This window comes from Corapipo altera, unplaced genomic scaffold (assembly GCF_003945725.1).
Source record: "Corapipo altera isolate COAL_440 unplaced genomic scaffold, ASM394572v1 349, whole genome shotgun sequence".
NCBI classification, from domain to species: domain Eukaryota; kingdom Metazoa; phylum Chordata; class Aves; order Passeriformes; family Pipridae; genus Corapipo; species Corapipo altera.
The window spans coordinates 303256-323148 of NW_020884997.1; the positions used below are offsets into that span (position 1 = coordinate 303256).

Genomic DNA, 19893 nt, shown 5'->3' on the forward strand with positions numbered 1-19893 from the left:
ACTCCCCCACTGCCCTGGGCAGCTGTGCCAGGGCTGGACAACCCTTTCCATGAAGAAATATTCCTTGATATCCAACCTGAACCTCCCCCGGTGCAACCTGAGGCCACTCATGCTTCTAGAGATGGACCCTCTGCAGGGTCCTGCTCCAGAAGGTGCTGGCACAGGCGGCTGGACTGAGATCCAGGGGCTGCCAGGCTGTGCCCAGGGTGCTGACAGGAGCCTTGCCCAGGAGCCCAAAGCCCCCTGTGCTCCCACCTTCTGTCCAAACCCCCCCTGGACCCTCCCGTGGAGCCACTGCCTCGGCTCTGCTTCAGCATAGTGCAGATTTACATCCAGCAGCTGCAGCAGGAGAATCCAGCGAGTCCATGACATGAATTCCAAGTCTCCCTTCCTCAAGGAAAGGCTGGAGCCAGCTCAGCATCCCTCCTCTCTCCCCCCTCCTTTTTTTTTTGGAGACTCATTACTATATTGTGGATATTCTCCACTAAAGGGCATCTCTTTGAATGCATTTGCTTTTTTATTAATGTGTGCTAAGACAAGTCAAGCCTGATTATCATGAAGACAATTGCTGAATTCCCTCCCGGAGAAATCTCATCTAGACTGTGTAGGCGTTTTAATTTCAGAGACCCATTAATTGGCACAATTGCTTAAGCAGCTGCTTTCCGTGTCATTTTAGGACCACTTTATGAAAAACAGAGCTTAAAAAAAAAAAAAGGAAAAAGAAAAAAAGTATATGACAGGCCAGAGCTTTCTACATGGCAACATAATTAATGCAAGGAGCTTCCTCGGAGCAGCAAAGTGACAAAAAGCCACCAAAACACGGGTGCCCTGTGCTGGCTGCACGTGGGGACAGGAGCAGCCCCTGCCCAGCACCCACCACCCCTTGGGAACCAGCTGGGCAAGGAGCTGGCACCCTGCACTGCCACAGGCACCTCGTTATCCCAGGGCCCTCTGGGAAATAAAAGAACACATCCAAGGGGAAGGCAGAGGGACCCAGCAGGAACCAGCATCCCCCAGGGCTGGTGGCACTGCGGGTGCCCTGGGTGGGGCAGGGGACAGGGTGGTGTCTCTGCACCCCAGGGGTGACGAGGAGGGGTTTGGGGGCGGGGGGAGAGCACCCTCAGCAGGGAGGTGGGAGGAGCAGGGGGTCCAGAGGGCTCTGATGGCCCTGCTTTTGCTCCGTGAGCCCAGGGGCTGAGCACCCACGGGCATCTCAGGCTCCCTCGAGGCCCTGGGGGCTGTCCTGCTTGGGAGCTGCTGCTGTCACAGCCAGCACACTCAAGGCTCCCCACGGCAGAGCCCAGCTCCCAGAATCAGGTTAATTATTGAATTAATAAAGAGCGAACCCTTCACTCCAGGAGAAGTGGCCAGCCCGAGTTCTGTGCTAGTCTTTGCCACAGGCAAAAATATACATTCCCATTTATTAATAAATAAAGCCGTATCAATGCCCTAAATTATCAGCGGAATATATTTGCTAACCCAAAGCAATAGTAGGAACAATTACTTATTAATAAAGCAATAGCTAAATCTAATTACATCCCCATCAGATCCTGCAAGTAATAAAACCACAGTTGCCTTCCAGAGCCGAGGGACCTCCTGACCTCAAATCAAAGTTTAAACCATCCATCAGCTCCCAATACATTCCCAGCACATCCAGCAATTACCATCACCTCCACACGCTCCCCGGCAGGGGCAGGGGTCACCCCATGTGCTGCATGGCTGTAAGCTAGAACAGAGCCTTAGAAATCTCATTATCCTGTTAACCATACATTTATCTGACAAGATAAAAGAGACTAGGTGACCAAGCTATCATTAAAGATTAATAGAAAGTATAAAAAATTCAGCTGCAACCAGCATTACTGTTTAGTGCCTGTGATAGGCCTGACAGGATTATTAATCAGGCAGCCAAAAAGATTTAGGTCTTTGCTCTTGGTTTTTTCGTCTCGAGCCTTTAGTGGCGGTCCCCCGTCCCCGGCAGGTCAGGGAGGACGGTGGTTAATTGGTGCTGGGGGTGTGGCCGGGAGGGCTCCGAGCCGTTCTGGGATGCCGGGTGCGGAGCTGAGGACGGCGCCGGGCCGGGATGCTCCGGGAGGGCCGGGATGTTTATGGCAGCGGCTCCTCTCCCCGTGCCGGGCCATTAATAAACTGTACAGATCAATGCCAGGATTAATTTTAATAGAGGGCTACGAGGATCACGCAACTCCCAGCGTGATTTCCCCCCTCATTCTTAATTCCATTTAAGTTTAACATGAAAGATTCCCAGGTAACACCTACACAGGAAGAAACGAGATTTCCCTGTTTTTAAGTCTTAAGTATTCTTTTTATTCTGCTTCTCTTTTTTCCCTTTTGATCATAAATCAATGTCCTTCGCTGCCTTCCCGGGAAGCCGGGCTGCAGGCACTGCCCTCCATTCCTGCACCTGCCAGGGAGAAAAACCAATAAATTAGGGAAGGGCTTTTCTAAAATACTGTGCCCGATAGAAGGGGGTCCCTGGCACCCCATGGCCCCACTGCCAGCACACCGGGGCTCCCCTCAGCCCTCTCCTCCAGGGGTTCCTGCCTTGATTTCCTCCAAAAAACCCACTAAAAATAAGAAATATTGCTGAAAGCTTTATCAGCTTTTGCTGTTCCAACCCCAGAAATCATTCAGATCCTTTTAAAAAAATCCCTGCCCATGGCAGGGGATGGAATGAGATGGTCTTTAAGGTCCCCCCCCAACCCAAACCATTCTGTGATTCCATGAAAGCCAACTTTTTGTTTTCTCTCATAAAAATATCCCAGTGGCAGCTTTTTTTTGGGATAAGTCCAATTGGGATGGCTCAGACCAGCACAGCAGTGTCCATCCTTTTCCACAGAAACAGAACAAACCAGAGAAATACCTGTGAGAATCAACTTTCCATGAGAATAATTTGCTTTAAAACCATAAATTATTTTTTTTTTTCCCCTGGAAAAAGTGAAAATCAACCTGCAAAGGCCATGATGCCTCAGGAAAGGATCCCAGCAAGAGCCAAATGGAGCAGGTAAGCATGGAAGTGTCTGAATCACAGCCCAGAGCCTGGCTGGGAACACAATCTGCATACCCAGGGTGGTTTCCATCCCAGTAGCACATGTAATCCTTTACAGGCAGCTTTATCTGCTGCAAAAATCACATTTAAAATCATTTCCCCCGTGAATTACCATGTTTTCAATCAATTCGGTCCATTGTGTGAGATCCTGCAGTTGGGCAATTAATCATCAAACATAATTGGAATTATGCAAAGAACAAACTGGTCCTGCAGAGATGCTCAGGGAGGTTTGGTGACAGGGAGGTTTGGTGACAGGGAATGGGGGTGACACGGGCTGGGATGCACCCACAGGACCTTCCACCTGGGACAGGACATGTGCTGGCTCCTTCCTACAAGGACCCCTCCCAGCCACCTGCAGCAGCATCGGAGCAACATCCTGCTTTTCCAGGGAGGCAGAAAACCCTCAAATCTTCTTCACAGAACCCCAGAACGGTTTGGGTTGGAAAGGACCTTAAAGCTCATCCTGTTCCAACCATCCTGCCACAGGCAGGGACACCTTCTACCAGCCCAGGTTACTCCAAGCCCTGTCCAACCTGGCCTTGGACACTTCCAGGGATCCAGGGGCAGCCACAGCTTCTCTGGGCAACCTGTGCCAGGGCCTCACCACCCTCACAGGGAACAATTCCCTCCCAGTATCCCATCTAACCCTGCCCTCTGGCAGTGGGAAGCCATTCCCCCTTCTCCTGTCCCTCCAGGCCCTTGTCCAAGGTCCCTCTCCAGCTCTCCTGGATCCCCTTTAGGCACTGGCTTCAAAGTGGCACGCAGAGCCCAGAATAACCTGGGGAAGCCCAGCCGTGCATCCTGCAGCACTGGAGCCCCAACAGCCCCAACGTGCCCTAATCTGCTTGGTTTAAAATAAATTTAATAGATGCTCCAGCACTTTGCTGCTGTTCCAGGGATGGTGTTGGGAGTCGATGCTGTTAACTGACAGGTCAGGCTTGTGATCCAAAAAACGGGCCGGTGTGGGGAGATTTTCAGGAGTTTTCCAACAGAACTTCCCACCTGCAGGAACAGGCCGTGCAGGCAAACAGGGAAGAGGGCTTGGATTTGCATAACCTTCTGCACTCCAGAGCCAAGGATGGTGGTGTCAGCCTTTGAGCCAAGGATGCCGAAAAGCCTCAGAGACTCCTGGTTTTGCACCCGCGCAGGAGCTGCTGTGCAGTGGCTGCTGAACCCCAGATAAATCAATTCCAGTTCTGCAGGACGAGCACGGGAAGCACGGGCTGGTTAATCCCCATCTGCAGGAAGGTAGGACTTGGCTCCACGGCCTCTTTGAAGCTCACAGGAGCGAGATAAAAGAGAAATGTTAAAGCTTCTCCAAAGTGAGCAGGAGGGGGGTGGGTGGGAAGCGGCCGAGCCGGCGCTTTGCCGGTGTCGTGGTACGGCAGAGCTCGGATCTTTATGGCTCTGACAAGCACGGGATGAAAGGGAAACCTCCAGCACATCCCCCGTGCTTCAGCGAGCAAAATGCAAGAGTTCCTCCCGCCTCTGAGGCCGTGTGTCGATGCCATGGGGTTGGCTCAATGGTTTGGGGCACAAAACTGTTGTTTCTGATCTGTGGTGTTGCGTGGGCCGGGCTCGGCAGAGGGGCTTCATCTCACGGGGGAAGAAAAGCAAATCCAGACTGACCAAAAGTTCAGTTCATCTCCGAGGGGTCCAAACCACAAGGAAAGGGATCGAAATTTCCAGCATTCCCAGGGTTTTGTGGTATCCCCGCTCCGAGGGCTGGGTGGACCCATTAGGCACAGGAAATCCAGGTGCCAAAAGCTGTCCTGAGGGTGACCCGGGCTGGGGGGGTCCAGGTGGAGGGGGCTGGGTTTGGAGATGTCTAATTCTGAGTAAATACACGTGATTCTTGCTAAAGATATCCCACCACATCCCTGTTTATCCTGATCTGGAGTGGAGTGTTCTGGCTGCCACGAACACATCATGATCCTGCAGCCTCTCCGGGGTGATCCATGGATGCTGCTGCTTTCCTCGGAGGCTCGAGGTGTCTGGCAGAAGCTCTTGGTGTGTCGGGTGCTGGAAATATCTGGAAGGAAAATCCATCCCTTTTCTGGGGAGGGAATGTCCAAAGGAGATGGAAGATAAAGTCAAATTAATTATTTACTTACATTAGTTCATGTAAATCTTCCCTGGGAACCCGCCGAGACCAGCGGGCTCCGATCTTTTATCTGTTTAGCAGGAGAAGATGGAGGAGAGGATGAGGAGGGGGGGGAAAAGAGCTTAATGACGGTGTCTGTTGATCATCAACGCGAGAAAGCTTGAATTGCTTCCCTGAACCTGAAAAATATCAAACTGCATAAATAAATCCATTTAAATTATTAATAAAGGAATTTACATTTGGAGCCTGAGCATGAGAATTAATTTCATTTCTTATGCTAAACTGGCCAGTGTGGCTGACGAGTCGAGAATTAAAAGATGCAGAAATGAAGGGAAAATGAAGGTAGGGTGGGCTTGGAAGGAAAAAGATGTAAAGTGGAAATTCTTGGTCCAAAACAAAACGATATTCCAGCAGCTGTAAACCAAAAGAAATGGGAATAAAAAGGGTCTGAAGATGTTTCAGGGATGATGGTCCCTCTCCGCCGCCATCACCGATGGCCAACAAGGGCCATGGTGGCAACTCCACGGAGGATACAAGGCCAGGACGTTGGAGCCGGAGTGGCACTTTTTCCACACAGTATCCCTGTGTCCACAGGGCACACAGGCAGAGTGACCCTACTCCCTTCCCAGACCTCAGAGGGAACAGCCCCTTCTGTGCTGTTTATCCCGTTCTTCTGGGAATGGGCTGAACAACAGACAGGTCACACCCAGAACCCTTCCCCTAAAGCGACCCTTCCCCCGGCTGCCCTTTCACCGGAGCCCGCCTGCGGCTCCTGGGGACGCATTGTCATTGCATGTGAGAAGACATTCCAGGAAAACAAAATAAAACAAAAATAGACATTTGGAGGGGCTTTTGTTTTGCTTTTTCACAGCTCCCCCCCTCCCCGTTTTGACTCCTGTGAACACACTTGTCGAGTTGATTTGCTCGCGCTGCCTCCGAAGCGTGTCCTTGCACCGGAGACGCTGCTCTTTTCATTCGGCTCCTCGGAATCAGAAGAAAAACTTGGCAAAGCAACAATAGGGAAGGGGGGGGAAAAAATATGAATAATCTCAGAACAGAAGTTGCATTATGTGATGTGGTTGCCATGTGGTTAAGGCTGAGAGGGGATCATGCGAGCGCGTTGTGGGAAAAATGATAACGGGAGAAACAACCCCAGAAGCGCCGAGGGTTTGGAGGCAGAGGCTGGAGCACAAACCCGGCGGGGCTGTGCCATGGCCCGATGCCAAGGGACCCATGAGAATCCACCAGACCCGGGTGGCTGAGTCGGGATGGGGACAAAAGGGGCTGTGGTTGTTCCCTGTGCTCAGTGTGGGCACCTTTGGCCATGTGGATTCTCCCTGTGGGGATTTAGGCTGGGGATGCAGCACTGCTGGCAGGGCATTCCCGTGGGTACCAATCCCAAACCTCGTGGGGGGAAAATCCTCACACAAAGATGGGACCCGCAGTGCTGCAACCAGATCTGGGAGCCCAAATACCAGGAGGATGTGGAGCTGCTGGAGCAGGTCCAGAGTAGGCCCTAAAGATGCTCCAAGAGCTGGATCCCCCCTGCTCTAGAGCCAGGCTGGGAGAGCTGGGGGGGTTCACCTGGAGAAGAGGAGAGACTTGAGAGCCCCTTCCAGGGCCTAAAGGGGCTCCAGGAGAGCTGGAGAGGGACTGGGGACAAGGGCTGGAGGGACAGGACACAGGGAATGGCTTCCCACTGCCAGAGGGCAGGGAGAGATGGGATATTGGGAAGGAATTCCTGGCTGGGAGGGTGGGGAGGCCCTGGCACAGGTTACCCAGAGAAGTTGTGCCCAGGTTGGACGGGGCTTGGAGCAACCTGGGCTAGTGGAAGGTGTCCCTGCCCATGGAAGGGGGTGGGACTGGATGAGCTTTAAGGTCCTTTCCAGCCCAAACCATCCTGGGATTCATCACCTGCACCACCACCAGAAGCCTTTGGCCATCACGAGTTCAGGACTGAGCTGCAGGTGTTGTCCCCAAAGCTTCACCTCTTGGGCACTGGCTGCAGAAGAACCCCAGATTCTGGATAAACTGAGATTCAGATGGTTTGGGGGAAGCACCTGCCAGTTACAACCCCCCCACATTTTCTTCCCCAGCTGTATCAGCTGCTCTGGGGAACCGTTACTGGGGCAAAACCGACCCGTCCTCCTCTGCCTCGTGTTGTCCCGGTGTAAAGGTGTGAGTGGGAGGAGAGTGAGCACAGCCAGCTGAGCTCTGGGAAGCTCAGAACACATGAGGAAACACGGGCGTTAGAAATAAGGGTGAATTCTGTGAGATTTTATCAGCAATGTGAATTCTGCTCTTTTACTGCAGCAGCCCCACGTGGCTCCCTTATTGCCTGGACGGTGTGACACCGGTCGGTGCAGCACAGACAGAATGTTCCCGGCTGCTTTCATCCCAAAGTTCGGGATCCCCGCTCCCAGCTCCCTCCCAGCTGAGCCCCCAGGGTGCAGCTCTGGGGTGCTGTGGGCAGGAAGGGGCTGCCATTCCCCTCCCTGCTCCTGCCAGGGCAGAGGAGCTCCCTCCTGAGCGTGGAAGGCCTGGAAGGGCTCTGCGGTAAATTAAACATGCCGTGAAGGATTGGCAAAGCAGCCCCTGCGCTGGCGCCTCGCTTTGTCTCGGAGTAATTTAGCAGGATTTAATGAGAATTCATTCACATTATATGGTGAATAGCTGCTTTTATGGGAGACAAGAGGTGATGAACCAGTTGGAGCGGAGATGACTGGCAGAGATGCCACCATGCATCACCACCCCCTCTGCCCCGTGCCAGGCCTGGGGATGAGCAGAGATGGAGTGAGGGGAAGGGAAAGAGCAGGATCAGCTTCTGCAGGGAGAGACCCAACCTCTCGGCCCCCTCAGGGTGGGAGGAAAGGTAACAGGGCTGTTCGGATGGAGCTACAGGGCCACGGGATTCTCTGGGGGTGTTGTGAGCAGGCAGGATCCCCACGGAGCAGCCCCAGGAACCCCCAGCACAGTGGGGTCCTTGCAGCAGCAAGAAGGCTCCAAACATCTCTGTCACCAGAGCCACAGGGCCCTGCTGTTGGGGACACCGGTGGCACCGTTCCCACTGCTCCCTGCCCAGGCAGGACAGAGCCCCGGGACAGCTTTGCCTCAGGAGTGGCTGAGCTCCTACAATCAGAGGCTGATGCGAGGCAGCGGGATTCAAAACCCTAATTTGGCCTGATTAAAGCTTAATGATTCCAGCTTAATGATTAAAGAAATGCCCCAATTTCCTCGTTCCAAACAGCCCTGCCTGCCAAAGCTCAGGTGGAGCGGACACGCATGGGGCTCAGCCTGGGAGACAGCACGGAACAAAACGGGCTTTCAATGGCTCGGGCACAGACGGGAGGATTCATGGCCACAGCTGAGCCGGTTAGCGAACGAAAAGGGAGACATTAAAGGGTTTTAATGAGGATTTCAGGATGAATAACAACCTGGCGGGCTCTCAAGCAGCAGAGAACTGCTGTGTGCAGTGATTTGGAGGCGGCAGAGCCCGGGCTGGGGCGGGTGGGCTGCAGCCCCCGCCCTCCGTGTCACCCCCCGCCCCGGGCTGGGGCACCCGCTGAGCCCCCCGGGGCTCGGGCAGAAGGGCCGGGGCCACGGGGCGCAGGAAAACGCTCCCAAAAGCTCTTCAGGCAGCATCCCTGGAGAAGGCCAGGCAGAAAATCAAGCTCCCCATCTGCACACGAGCTCTGGACCCCATTAAAGAGGGATCGGGGAGGGGGGAGAGGGGCGGCCGCAATCCACACAAGGTGCTCCCTTCATGAAAGCATCTTTTGATTATGTTATTGCAGCTATCAAAATATTGCCGAGTTCAGAGCATTCCTCAGGGATCCCCGAGCTCTTCAAAGACCAGAGCACCACGGCTGGGGAAAAAGAAGCCTTTAATTATGTCGGCTTCCACGCTCGGATCTGCGGTGGAGTTCCTCACAGAAAAAAGGGGTTTAATGAGAAGAAACACATATGGCTGCATTGTTCAAACATGGAAAAATAAAGCTGATTTTTGTGCTTTTTTTTTTAATAGATGTGCAAGTTTCCTTTCAGCCCTCTGGTGTCACGCAGTACCACATTCCAAGGGGCTCTGGAGCACAGGGACTGTGCTGTGTAAATCACAGCCTGACTGCAGAGCTGCCTCCCAGCCCAACCCCAGCCCCAGCCCCAGCCCACGCTCCCGCCATTCCCCATCACTTTCACACACTCCAGCAGCGTTTTCCTCCTTCCCAGCTACTTCCAACCACTTGAAACCCCACACACGGCAGGATGAACAGATTTCAGTGGGGTGCTCTGCCACAAACCCCCTCATTTCGCTCAGATTTCAATTGAATTTCAATGTAAAACCTCATCTTTACCCCCAAATGTAAACAGTAAAGCAGAGCCCTGTGTTACGCTCCAGAAACCACAGGCCAACCCCACATTTTAAAGAACTTACTGAGTATGTTCTTCTAATAAATTATCCTATCTGGGGAATGTAATTAAGGGCTAGCATGTGGTGCAGTATCCCATCAGTTCTGCAAAGCCTTTGAATGCTTTGAGTCCTAATAAAGAGTGTTTTGTTCAAGAACTCAGAGGGAACAACTACAGATAATTGCCAAGAAGGGTGTGTGCCTCGGTTAAGTGACTAAACATTAAAAATTATGACGCAGAATTAAAAAAAAAAAAAACCAACAAAAAAAACCCACAACAAACCCACATAATTTTTAACCAGAGTGAGAGTGAGCAGCTGTGACACTGCGACTCCTCCCCTTCCCCACCTCCCTCCCTGCTCCCAGGCTGGACTGAGGGGCTGCTGAGCAGTGAGGAAGTTTCTGTCGATGTTTCAGATCCACACATTATCGTGGAATCGTGGAAGGGGTTGGGCGGGGAGGAGACCTGAAAGCTCAGCTCGTTCCACCCCCTGCCACCAGCAGGGACACACCTTCCTCTAGACCAGGGTGCTCCCATTCTCGATGGAAGAAACAATCCCACAAGGCCAAACGAAGCAAGAAGACTCTGAGAAAAGTCACTCACTGTAAATAAAAGTTTTTCTGGGAATGTTTCCCCATCCTTCCTCCCTTGAAGCTGTGCAGTACAGTCGGATTTTTCACCCTTTTCCCGAGGATCAGGATCTCTGGGCAGAGCTGGAGCTGCACAGGGGATCACATTTACTACCAAAACACCTCACTCATGTAAACATTTATACTTTAATAAAAAAATCGTTTCCAAAAAAGGATTAAAATCCACCTGACTCCCGAGGCTCAGACTTTCCCTATTCCACATGATCAAAGAAACCCCAAACCCCAACCCTCTGCTTCCCAGACTGAATTACAAAGAACAACTTCTTGAAGGGTTATTGCTGCAGCATTGGCATTTTAGCTGTTCTGGCTGCCAGTTTCTTTACTTTACATGTTTTGCATGACAACTGGGGGAAAATCTCCCCCAGCCAGCAATTCCCCTCCGGGTCAGCGGGACACTGGCACTACAATACACAAATCAAAGTGCTGGCAGCCGGGAGCAGCGACATCGGAGACAGAGACACCGATGCCAAAAAAGGCACATTTGAAACCACCATAAAGCCATAATTTTGCTGTGTTTCACATGCAAATGATAAGGCAGGAGAGCAGCATCTCTGGCACAGGGAGCAGAACAGGCTCAAAGCCAAGGGAAGGGTTGATAAAGTTTAGAGGAAAGCCTGGACAGCATGGATGGCATCGAGCTCCGCTGGATCCAACCCTGGATCCATGTCCACCTCCAGGGCAGGGAGCACCTCAGCTCCCTGCTCCCCAATCCCCTCAGCACCTGGGCTGGGAACAGGGGGCTGTCCCATCCTCCAGGCCTCTTGCTGAATCCCAGAGCTGGACACCTCGTGAGTCAGGAGATGTTTCCAGCTGGACATTCAGAAGGCATCCCGCCTCTGGAGCCTGTTTGCCAAAACTGGCCTGTGCAGGGATTCAGAGGCCAATGAATGAAGAATAAAAGGCTGGTTGTAAATGCAGCTCAGGCACCTGCCAAGGGCAGGGAGCCCACGGGGCACAGGGAGATTGGACACAGACAGTGCAGGACAGCCCCAATTCCTGGGGAAGGGAGCAGGGAGCTCCCAGAGCACACAGCTGGGGCAGGAGGTGAGCTGCCATGGCAGCCTGAAGGGACAGGGGAGCAGCACATGGATGGGGGAGCAGCTGCCACAGGAGCAGGAGCAGCACACATGGATCCACATGGATGCAGGAGCAGTCTGGGTGGATGCAGGAGCAGCCTGTATGGATATGGGACCAGCCCATGTGGATGTGGAAACAGTCTGTATGGATGCTGGAGCAGTCTGTATGGATGTGGAAGCAGTCTGCATGGATGTGGAAGCAGTCTGTATGGATGCAGGATCAGCACACCTCACCACAGGCCCCTGGTTTTTTAGGAAGGAGTTACTTCCAACCTGTCCAAGTTCTGGGTCACATCCTGCAAAATGTTCCACAGCTCCAGCCCCAGAAAGGGCTGGAATCAGTGTTGTGGTAGGAGCTGATGGGACACTGGGGCTCCCCGTGCAGAGGATGCTCCCAGCAGGTTGTGGAGCCACACAGGGATGTGGGAATGGGTCGGATGTGGCAGGAGGAGGATTTCCAGGAGTGTGCTGCCCTACCCTGGGACCAAAAACCCACCCCAGCAGGAGGCACCGAGGCCACATTCTGTCACTGCCTCTCCAACACACGCTCAGTGCTTCAGCTACAAACATCTCCCTTGATTTCATCGGGCAGGAATGCTGCAAACAGGCTCAGGAACAATTTATTCCTCGCAATTTCTTCTCCTGCAGCTCAGTTTTCCAAGAGTCGCTTTTTTCCAAGCTAACCCGAGGAGTTAACCATTGCAGTGAAGCCGTTTGGTTCCCTACTGCAGCGTTCCAGAACCCAGATTAAAAATGGAAAGGGGCACCTTTAAAACTTTAATACCATTTAAATGTTCCAGTCTCCCTCCTGCACCAGATCGTTCAGTAAAGTAGCTAATTAAAAAATGGCTGCTGTGATGACAGACTAGATTAATAGTTTTTGAAGAGCAGCCAGTGCACCAACTGCTCCTGTAGCCATGATGAAAGCTAATAATGTAGAAAATTCTGCCAATTCTTCTAATTCATGAATATTTAAGCCTGTGAAAAATCTGTCAGATTATAGCACTTTTCTGGTGGTTTTCTGCTTAAGTACACGGATGGGCCTGTGCCAGGGGCTCCCAAACTTCAGGGGAAGTTGGATTGTCTGCATCACCAGAGCCCTGCTCCCTCTCCCTCGGCTCCTTAACCCCTGCCAGGGCTGCGGGAGCCTGGGAAAAGGTTGGTGTGGACACGGGGCACCCAGATGGACACAGGGGCACCCAGAGGGACACAGGGGCACCAAGAGGGACACAGGGACACCCAGGTGGACACAGGGACACCCAGATGGACACAGGGGCACCCAGATGGACACAGGGGCACCCAGAGGGACACAGGGACACCCAGGTGGACACAGGGACACCCAGGTGGACAGAGAGCACACAGCCAGACAGGGCACTCAGATGGACAGAGGGACACCCAGTCAGACAGAGGGACACTCACACGGACCAGAGGGTACCCAGTCACCTTGTCACCCCTCCAGGGATGCAGTGCCCCAGTCATGCCCCTTGCCTCTGTTCCCTGCAGGAAATGCATGCTCCCAGGAACAAGGGAATGGGAGGAAGCTTTGAGATGCACACCAGATGCAAAGACCCCAGTGATGATTCTCATCCAGGGATGACACTGCTGGAAATAGAAAATAATTTGTATTTCTTTTTGTAGGAGCACGAGTTCCTCGGTGTTTCCCACCTGGGCTGTCCCCAGAGTGGGGCCAGGGTAGCCATGGGCTTTTGTGCTCTGCATCAGCCCTGTGGAATCAGAGGAGAGTGGGGCTGGCAGCGTGGCCTGATGGAGGGGTCAGTGCTGGCACCAGAGGAGGGGTCAGTGCTGGCACGAGCAGCAGAATCCCTTCCCAGCTGGCTCCAGAGAGCCCCAAAACAAGAGCTGTCTGAAGCACGAGTGCTTTGCTGGCAGCAGCTCCCTGGCAGCTCCCTGCTCTCCTCGAGGTGGGCTCTGCTGCTCTGCCAGGTGACTCATTTTACAGCTATTTTGAAAATCAAAATAAATACTCCTGGTGGAAATGTCAGCAGCTCCTCTGCCCCACAGAGTACTGGAGGACAACACTTCCTGGGAGCATGGGGTTATCCTCGAGACTGCCACAGAAGAGATGCTCTTCTCCATCCTTTCCAGCATTTTTCCCACCAAACCTGCCCGATTCTCAGTGCTGAACCTTGTTCTGCCAGCTGGAACTGGAGCAGAATAAAGCCAAGCAGAAACAGCAATGGGCCCTTCTCCTCTTCTCCTTTCCCATCAGGAAAGTTCCCCCGGGATGTGAGTGGAGCCATGAGTGTCACAGCATGGGGTGGGGGATGTGGCCAAGGTTTGGTCCTGCACTCCCAGCTGGGATGTTCCTGTGGGAGGGGGTGGATGGCAGGGCACAGCAGCCCTCCCTACCCATGGGCAGCACAAAGGAGGGCAAGGAGGGGAGGGGGAAAGCAAAAAGGGGTGAGAAATAAATCAGTAAGGGATGCTCAGATGTATTTAAGTGCCGGGTGGACTCGTTTCAGAGTATTTCAGGATGTGAAACACAGAGCGACTCTGAAACAAACATGAGGAAACAAAAACAAACATTCAGGATATGTTACCTAAAGCTGAAAATGCAGTTTATCCCCCCAGCCTCCCTGGGGAAGGGAATGCTCACCCTAGTGTGGCCCCGGAATGCTCCCACTTCCCATCCCTGACTCCACATCTCTGCTGCCAAGTTACCTGAGCCCTTTACAATGTTCCACAAACACGGCTCTGTAATTAAGTGCTTACAGGATTTGCAGGCTCTTGGTTTCGTGGTGGGAAACAGCTCCATTAAAGCTCTCAGGGTTTAGCAGGTCACCCAGAGGAATCCTCACCCCCAGGAATACCTGGCCATACTCCAGGGATACCCGGCCAACCTGGGCCGGCTCGGGCACCTCTCACACCGGGAGGTGAAGCTGCTCCCGGCCCCCCATCCTGCAGCACCCACGGGTGCTCTGTCCCGGTGCCACACTGGAAATGAGCTTTCCAGGCTCAGGGGGGCCTTTGGACCCTCCCCGAGGCCCAGGGTCCCTGCTGGGCTGCTGTGGGATCCAGAGCAGCCGAGCCCCCCCTTCCTCCCCTCGTCACAGACCTTCAGCCACTTACAATGTCACTTCAGCTGAGTAATAAGCAATTATGATTTAATTACTCCAATGCTCTTCAGTAGAAAATTTCTGAGTAATAATAGTCACTTTTATGGCACCTCATTTATCCTCTCTCCTCTCCGTCTGGATTTATCCCTCGCTGCCGCGAGCCTCGGCACCGCCAGACCCGCCGGAGCCGCTCCCCGGCCCCGCTCCCGCCGCTCCATCCCTTTGCTTTTCCCACCACACCGCTATTTGCCAGGGCACGGAGGGATTGCATCCACGCACCCTCCCAGCCTGGAAACTCTCGGCTCGCAGAGAACCCGACAAGTGCCGCTAATTCATAAATATTTAACACCCAAATCTGCTGCCTCCTGATAGCTTTTTCCAGAGTTTCTATTCTAATCCATATTCCACCCCCTTCCCCTCCCCACCGGCCCGACTCGGTTTTTTTCCCTTCCTCTTTGCCGGGCACTAATCCAAGTGCTGAGATGACTGTTTCACTTCCCTGCTGTCATCAGTTGTTTTTATCTTATCTGGACCGTGGATGCCAGTCAGCAACCCGCTGCGGTCTTTCCAGTTGAGTCCTGACCTCCGCAATCAGCCTCAAGATGTCCTGTAACAAGCAGATACGGTTACTCAACTTGTCCATCAGCACTTCTGGGAGGGGAAGAGGGGGGAAAAAAAAAGAGAAAATCCCGGCAGAAGACGGAGCTGCCAGCTGGGGGTGAGGAGCTGCCGAGCACGGCTGGGGTGGGGATTCTGTGCTGAAGGGGGAGAGGGGGAGGCCGGTGCTGCAGGAGCCCGGGGCAGTGTGGGGGTCCCCGCAGTGGGGATGTTGGTCCTTCTCCTGACACCCAAGGCCCTTGTCCAGAGTCCCTCTCCAGCTCTCTTGGAGCCCCCTCAGGGTCCCAAAGGGGCTCCGAGGTGTCCCCAGGGCCTTCCCTTCTCCAGGCTGAACATCAGGACCTTTGTCATTCTCAGCTGCCTCGTCCCCTTCCCGACTCACCTCCAGCACCTCACAGCACCGATTTCCACAGTTAATTTATCAGTTTAATAATGGCATCACGGAGAAGGGCGAAGCGAGGCCAGCACCGAGCCAGCTCGACTTTATATACATCTCACCCAGAGTAAAAATGTCATGTAAGATTTACTCAACATGCATTTTATCAAAGTGCTCAAGCGCTGAAGTAAAAGGGCTTTTAGTTCCAGCAGATTGAAGGGGGTGGCATGTGGGGAAGGAGGAGAGAACGGATGGATTTGAGCTCTGCCAGAAGCTCTTGTTGCTTTTGCATCAACATCTTTATTTTCTAAGAGAGGATTTAAGACCTTGTTGTGGATAAACAACCGAGACTGGAGGAACTCAAACGGTGAGGAACTGTAAAAGGTTATACTGAAAAATGCTCTTAGTCTGCATGAAATAAGATTCTTCCTGGAAACATGACACTGAACATTGAAGGGAGGGGGAGGAATAGCTGTAAAATGGCTATAGAATAGGGGTTACAAATTAAATATAATAAAAAGAATCCTTTTGAATGAGATCTTAATTTAACCTCAACATCATGACCATATATTTCAGGAAATTAATCCCTTGGCCTCCAATAAATCCAAAGTATAACACAACCACTTATGGTTCAGCAATGAGCCATTAGTATGGGCTACAGATCCTGCAAAACCACCAGACCCATTATTTAGGAATGTGCTGAATTCCCTGGGGCTGGCGCAGCTCAGCAGCGATCAGGATCTGGGCTGGGATCAGGGCTGGGCTGGCACCGGCCACGGCAGTACCTGCACCCCAGTCCTGGGGCTGCCAGATCCTTCATCCACCCCATCCCACCCCTCCCAGGACTTCCTGAGCCAGCGCCTGCTCCTTGTCTGCAGGGAGAACCGGGAGAGGTCTCGGGATGGAGGGAAGCCCCGTGGGGAGCTGGATGCCAGTGCTTGCTCAGGGCTGGGTTTGTGCCGCTTCCAAAACACAATAATTGAGGACAGAAGTGCAAGAGCAAACTTCCTCCGGAGCCTCTCCGAGCCCTCCCTGCCAGCTTGGCACCGGGATCTTCTGCATATGCCCCAAAATGAGGAAAGGAACTTCTAATGAGTCGAGAGTGTAACCTTGCTCTGAGAGCGAACATATGCCACCGCAGCTCCCTTGGCAGAGGCTCCTGGAGCCGGCTCCTGGCAGGGAATGCTCTTCCCATCCAGGCTGCAGACAGTTCGGGGCTCTTGAGAAGGAGCACGTAGACCAGGTGAAGAGCACTGAAGCTTTGCAGGCATCAAAGGAGCTGCTGGCAGAGCTGCTGCAGTCCTGCTTCGTGTCAGAGGCAGCCGCCCCTGCGAGCAGCCGGATTCCTCCTGGAGACACACCCCTGCAAAGGGACAGGGATACTGTGGAGCAAGGGGGGATGTGGGTGTTAAAAGGCATCCTTACAGACAGCAGCCACCCCACTGTGATATAATCCCCACAGACACGGGCACAAAGCCCCCAGCACAGCCTGGAATCCTGAGAGCCAGCACCCTCTCCCCAGATTTCCTTTCCAGGCAGGAGGAAGCAGCAGAAGTGGGAGTGTGTCCATCCCAACAGACAGACCTGCACAGAGCTGGCCTGGAGAGGTTCAAGCTGGAAAATGACATTTTGACAGGGAGAAAAAAACAGTTCCCTATCTGAAAGCTTTTTCTGTCAACAGTGTAAGTGCAGGGCAACACTGAGTCCCAGAGCATCCCAGAGAGCAGCCACAGGAAAAAAGACAAAACTGCAATTTTTGATGGGGAACCAAAAACAGATGGGCAGGACCCAAGGGAATGGGTGGAGCTGTGTCAGGGGAGGCTAGGGATATTAGGATATGGGATATTAGGACATGGTTCTTCCCCCAGAGGGTGGATGGGCACTGACCAGGCTCCCCAGGACAGTGGGCATGGCCCCAAGGCTGCCAGAGCTCAGGGAGCGTTTGGAAAACTGTTTGGAGGGACAGGGTGGGCTTGCTGGGACGTCCTGTGCAGGGCCAGGAGTTGGGCTGGATGATCCTTGGGAGTCCCTTCCAACTCAGGATATTCTGTTATTCTCTAGGATCATCCAGCACCACCTCTCTGCAGCCCAGCAAACCCTCTCACATGGCGTAACCCACTGCTGGGCTGGCTCCCCCTGACAGGAGCCCGGTGACCACCACACCGACCCCTTCACACAGAACACTTCCCAAACTGACGGTGGGATGTCCCAGCTGTGGCCACACGGGAGGTTTCCCACCTGCAGGAGCTGCCTGTGGTGGGAGAAGGTGTGAGGTGGGAACGAGGGGAGCTCTGCTTTCTCACCAACCACCACAGCTCTCTCTGGGTGCCCAGCCCGGTTCCCAGATCGCTGGAGCGGCTCTCGCCGGGCAGATGCTGCGGGGTTGTGTCTGAAACACGTTGCAGGAGGAACCCGGGGCTGAGAGCAGCAGCTGAAGCAAAGCAGCTGTAACAGTGCTGGTCCTGTACGTCCCGCTGGGAGACTTTCAATTGATGGGCTTACAAGAGATGAAATATTCAGTAGGATTAAGAATTTGGAGGAGGTGGAAATCAAAGTGAAAAAGAAAACAAGCAAAAACAGCTTAATCTAGCCTTCCAGCGCTAATTGTCATTGGGATTCGGGCTAAAACAAACACAACAAAACGAGCTGCCAATTTGAAAGGGGAAGGAAGAGGGCGAAGACGATTCCCATCGCAGCGAAAGCAGCAGCCTCTCATCTCCTCCCGCAGCCGGCAGGGTCGTCAGGGAACACCCCGTCCCCCTGCTCTTGCCGCAGTCCGTGTGGGCAGGACTCGTCCTCCCTCAGGGGTGTCTTTAGCGAAGGTGCCACCAGAAATGCCCCCCAAGCCCTGGCAGATATCAGGGAGGGAACACCCCGTGCCCCTGCCCTCACCACAACCCACAGGGGCAGGACCATGGAAGGTGGTGGAGTGCCCAGCCCTGGAGGTGTCCCAGGAAGGCCTGGCCGTGGCACTCAGTGCTCTGGGCTGGGGGACAGGGTGGGGAAGGGGCACAGGGGGGATCCATGGGCTGGGAGGGCTTTTCCAACCTCCTGGGATACTGTGACCATCCTCTGGTACGGGCAGGGATGTCTTTAGCAAAGATACCACCACAAACGCCCCCCAGGCCCCCCCCAAACATCCCCCCGGGGTCCTGCAGCCCCCTCTCCTCACGGGCAGGGGGAGCAGAGCCCAGCCTGGCCCTTGTGCTGCGGGGCTGAGGCTCAGACAGGCAGATTATCTCACAGCCCCAGCTCAGTTATCCAACACTGCAATTTAAGTTGACAATTACATGGTAACCGACTTGCACACAAAAAGAGGCTCTGGAAGTATTCCCAGAATACAGAAGTCTGACAGTATCCACCCAATTTGTTGCAACAACAAAGAGTACTGGAATATGTCCTTTCATTTGGCAGAGGACTCTTTTATTTTTTAAGGCTAGGTGGAGAAATTTAGCCTGCTATTTAGGGAGCGTGTTGTGCCTTGAGAGTGACAAGCCAAGAGTTTCACTAGAAAGCCAAACTCCAACACAAATTGCATCCTGCCACCCAAGGAACAAAATTGCACCAAGGAAAGAAATTAGCAGGGACAAATCTGTTGTGGGGGCTGTGGTTTGGGAAGGTGTAAGTGGGGGCTTTATGGAGCTCCTTTATACATCCCCCTTCTCTGCGGTACCTCCAGGAAAAACAACATCCCATCAAGTATCTGCCTTGTTTTAAAAGCTCTGTTCATGGTAAAGCTGAATCATGAGGGTGGGGAGGCCCTGGCACAGGTTGCCCAGAGAAGCTGTGGCTGCCCCTGGATCCCTGGAAGTGTCCAAGACCAGGTTGGATGGGGCTTGGAGCAACCTGGGCTGGTGGGAGGTGTCCCTGCCCATGGCAGGGGGTGGAATGAAGTGGTCTGTAAGGACCCTTCAACTCAAACCATTCTGGGATTCTGTGATTCCATGTGGGACTCTGTGCCTGGGCTGCTAATGGAGCAGGAATGGGATCTGTGGTTATCCCAGTGCTGTCCTGGGGCTGATCTGACCAAACTCCCAGTCAGATGAGTCTCGTGGATCTGGGTTTGGGCTTTTTCTTGTCTGCCCACAGTGCCTGCTGGAGTCAGACCCTCTCACCCCTCTGTGCTGTCTCCTCTCTCACACCTTGCCCTGTGCTCTCCATCTGAGCCCCCTTCTGCCCCCCCCCCCCTTGGCTGGGCTGCTGCTGGAGCAGAGCCCGGGCTGGGGATGCCCAGCTCCTCTTCCCAGCCCTGCTCCTGCCCTTCAGTTGCCCACTGGGACTGGCTGCCAGGAACCTGGAAGGAAGTGGTTTGTGGAATGGTGGCAGCGAGGAGCCAGCTCAGAAATGTGGCTTGAGGTTTGTGCTCTGGAAAGCTGAGTGATTTCCACCAGAAGCAAGACCACAAGAATAAAAATCTATCCCAAGAAACGCCTGCATCACCAACCTTTTGAGGATGAGGTCAAGGGGTTCAGTGACCTGGAGGTGCCCAGAGCTGAGCCCCAGGGCCAAGTGCCCCTGCTTTGT

At 53.5% G+C, this 19893-nt stretch overlaps 1 long non-coding RNA gene across 1 annotated transcript; it reads right to left on the minus strand.

Moving 5' to 3' along the window:
* Nucleotides 1–3687: 3687 nt before the first annotated feature.
* Nucleotides 3688–14399, minus strand: LOC113958483. The gene is made up of 3 exons (XR_003531525.1): nucleotides 14389–14399; nucleotides 8918–8927; nucleotides 3688–3811 (listed from the first exon to the last, which is right to left on the minus strand). It is a non-coding gene; the product is annotated as an uncharacterized LOC113958483 (long non-coding RNA).
* Nucleotides 14400–19893: the final 5494 nt, after the last annotated feature.